The sequence below is a fragment of the Cynara cardunculus genome, assembly GCF_001531365.2.
Source record: "Cynara cardunculus var. scolymus isolate 2C chromosome LG 8, CcrdV1, whole genome shotgun sequence".
NCBI lineage: Eukaryota > Viridiplantae > Streptophyta > Magnoliopsida > Asterales > Asteraceae > Cynara > Cynara cardunculus.
In genome coordinates, this window is record NC_037535.1 from 14,372,976 (window position 1) to 14,377,531 (window position 4,556).

Here is a 4,556-nt window from a genome sequence, read left to right on the forward strand (position 1 = left end):
CATGATTATTACACCCATATCACATGATTACACCAAAAAATTAACTTATCAACCAAAACGATAACCCAAGTGATGTATAACGGTGATTATCACACTCCTATCACATGATTATCACACCTAGTATAATCCTAACCTATCGAAACCATTCGAAATCATTGTGATAATGTCTAACATAACCAATTGAAACCATGATCAAATCGAGTGACATTGATATCACATGAGTATCACAACTAATCGATTAAAAACTTGTTCAATACGAGTAATTTTGAAAGATACCTTGAATAAACTTCTTCTTGTTGTCCGCTTGTTGCATGCAATGGCTTCTCGATTAGGGTTCTTGGTTGATTAGGGTTGCTTGTTCTTGGTCGATCACCGTCGATCAAGGTTTGCTTCGGTCGGTTGTTTTGCGATTTGAAGTTATGAGTCTCCTTGAATTCTTAACCGTTTACTAGATAATGATAAGGTTAATGATAATAATGATCGTGTTTAAAAGATTTGATGATATCATTTCCATTATTACCCTTTTAATTTTAATTTTTTTAATCTTTTTCAATTTCAATTTTAATTTTAAAAATCTTTTAATTTTTTTTATCACAATATGAGGTTAGTGGGTTGTTCCCGTGTTCTCGTAAATCACAGTGGTTCTCATTTGAACTCTTCCCTATATATATATATATATATATATATATATATATATATATATATATATATATATGAGACCTTCTTTTCATACTCTCTAAATCATGATATCTCTAAGAACTTGTGCATCATGCATTATTTCACATGATTTTTTTTCATCTATGGCTTAGAATTTAGTATAGTTATTAACATATATTTGTTTCATAATGTGTTTGTTTCACATGTACTCGGTTCACAATGTGAACCTTTTTGGTGTCTTTATGAAACAAAAAATACACTTAAAAATATTTCACATTATGAACCGAATACATTTGAAAACAATGCATCGTGAAACAAATGTACGTTAATAAATATATTAAATACTAAGATGGAAAAAAATCATGTGAAACAAGACCTTAAGGTACAAGTTCTCATAGATCTCACAAATTTTGAAGTTCTCAAATGAATAAGCCCGTATATATAAGAAGGTTCAAACGAGAACAGTAACCAAATAAGATTGTGAAAACGGCCAAATCATGTGCAAAATCACATGTGATTTTACACTAATGGTCAATGCAAAGGAGTGCGGACGGCGAGACCCACTACTTCAGGTCGCGGTCAAAGTCGCTTGAATCACATGTCATTTTACATATCATTTTAGTGTAAAATCAGATATGTTTCAAGTGTTTTCTTATTCTTTTATTTTGTTACTATTCTCGAATGAAACTAAATCTCTCTTTATCTCTCTCTCTCTCTCTCTCTCTCGTGTATATATATATATATATATATATATACATAGAGAGAGAGAGAGGTAGGTTCAGGAAAAAACCCTCAAAAAATGAAAAAAAAATGAGAAATACCCTAATAACCATTCATTTGTATTAGAGTGTTCCTTAGGGGCGTTTGGTTGTCAAAATGTATTTTGAAGGAATGGAATTTATCAAAGTAAATTGACTTTGAAAGAATTAAAATGGAATTTCATCGCATGTTTGGTTAGAATGAATTGGAATGGAATCGATTAATGATTTAGAATCTGTCTGTTTGGTTGGTAGAATGTAGCTTCAGAATTGGAATGAATAAATGATAAATGACCACAATACCCCTTTTACAACAATGGTGGTTGACGGTGGTTTAGATCGATGGTGGTCGACGGTGGTTCAGAACAGTGGTGGTCCACTGTGGTTCAGATCAACGCTGTTAGCGGCGGTTCAGATTGGTGGTGGTTGGAGGTGGTTCAGATTTGTGGTGGTTCAAATCGGTGGAGGCCGGTGCTGGATCAGAATGGTGGTTCAGATCGGTGAAGGTCGACAGTGGTTCAAAATGATGGTTCAGATCAATGGTAGTCGATGGTGGTTTAGAACGCTAGTTGAGATCAATGGTTATTCAAATTGGTGGTGGTCGGTGGTAGTTCAGATCGTTGGTTCAAATCAATGGTGGTCGGGAATGGTTCAGAACGGTGGTTTAGATCGGTGGTGGTCGTCGGTGGTTCAGATGGAGATCATATGGGTATCGGTAAATCAAGTAGGGAAGATGGGGATAATTTTGTCTTTTGAGAAAATAGGATGGAATGGAATTGATTTCCTTCTCAGTTGTGATGGAATAAAATCAATGAATGGTGGAAGGTGCATAATTCAATTCCATAGGTAAATCAAATGCGTGAATGAAATTTTGTCAACATAATTGATCATTCCAATTTTTTCAGATTCCATCGGAATCCTGTGAACTAAACGCCCCCTTAGTTTTTTATTTTATATGGTTTTCTCTTGAACCTGACTCTTTATATATGTGTGTGTATATATATATATATATATATATATATGTATGTATATGTATATATATATTGGTCCTGGAAAATGATGACTTACACATGATGTGTTTGTAGAAGGGGGTTGAATACAAATACAACAGATTTTCAGTTTTTAATTGTATAGTTTGTATCAAAACAAAGTGTTACAGATTTGTTGCAGAAAGCTAGGAAGTTAATAGCTGTGATCCTAAACAATCTAACTGGTGACAAATTTGCTAACATTGAAAGAGTGAGAGAAGAAGGACTCTTTCAAATCCGAAGGACTAAGATAGTTCTTCAAATGTTGATGCCAATTTTGCTTAAGAAACTATCACATAGAAATTCTTTCAAAACGGGTGAATAACATTGAATGACAAGGATGACCTTTTATGGCCTTCATTGCGTTAAATGCTACTGTCCTATTTTAACACGTGTCTTCATCTGATTTGTTGATCTATGCATGTTTGTACTCTTCATTTCAGCATTTGTTGTTGATGTAGATACTTGTTATCCTATCTATCCTTTTGTATGCCAAGGGAATAGTAAATGAAGTATGACATTAATAAAATAGTGCTTTAGAACTTACTCTGGCTGATATGTTGTGCATGTTCTCATAAAATATGATTCTAGGAGGAGTTGGTAAGCCAAACTTGCTGGACAAGTTTACACTTCAAAATCTGGCTTGGTAGTGGTAGTATTTGTCAGACTACTAAAGGATGAGTGTAGGAGGAGTTGGTCTTCTTTTTATTGCTAGATGACAAACCAATCCGCTTTGGTGACAATCTTGACCTCATTTCAACTAGTCTTCGATTTTTTTGAAAGCATATCGTTCTTGGATAATATAGATAGTTAGAAGACTTTTACAAGTAAAAATAAAATCTTATCTCTTTCTATTCCGAAATATAAGTTATACATCTGATTTCCAGCTACAGAATATTTATGAAGATGATTCATCGATTCCAAAATGACTTGGTATAAATTGTGGTTTATAACCACAAGGGTGGTGTCTGATTGGTTTGAGCTTGGCTCCAAAGGTCAAAAATACTTGGAAGTCCCAGGTTCAAATCCAAGGAGGAATAAAAATTCCCTTGTGGCCACGAGATTCAAATGCGGTGACTCCGGGCTATCTGCAAAGCAGGTGGTCGCCCTGGGATTAGTCGGCTCACATAGCGGGTTAGATATCCAGGTTAATAAAAAAAATTGTGGTTTCTTGAAACTCAAGATTAAATGATCAAGAAGTATATCAATCGGATTCTCCTCATTGGATTAAAAATATTCAAGACAGAAGATTTAATTTTTGTAATTTATATAAGTTAAAGATTAGATGAATATTCAACATCTGAAACCTTAAGCTTGAGGTTCGGATGTTTAATCCTTTATATCCAGTGGATGAAATTCATTGGATTTATTTATTGTAAGACAATATTATAAGAATTTCTTTCTAAGTGTTTGATCAGATGCTATGTATTATTTACAAATCCAATAGCTGAGACCAACAATATATATGTAGATTGGGTTTCGATCTGTGGTGAGAAAAAAATCTTCATATACATCCATATGACTTCATCTATATTTAACTACCTTTTTTATACCTAATTTTATCTTCATGGCCGAAACTTTAACAAACATCAAATATGATATTCATCATGAATGTGCGTTTTCACCATAACATTCATCATAAATATATATATTATTCATCATGAATATTTATGTATGTTCATGTGTATACAACAGCTCTCTTGTATTCATATAAGTATGAAAATAATCACAAATATTAATTTTCACCATAATATTCATCTTGATTGCTCCAGATGGGTTCCCAATTCGTCTCGATAGGTTCCCGATTCATTCAGATGAAAGTGGTCAGTTATGGTTTTACATATACAAACACACTATAAATGAACCGATAAGTTCTAAATCGATCTCTATGGGTTCCGATTCAACTTGATGGGTTCTTAATCGGTTTCGGTTGGTGTTGGAATACGATGATAAAAAACATAAGGAAGTTGAGGGGGTATTTTAAAATATTTGAACAATTAAATCACTAATTCACTTTTTTTTAAACATTACCCACTTAATTTTTAAATAAAAAGTAATTACCTATTTTCTTTTTTATTAAATTATTTAAAATATAATAAATATTTTATTTAAA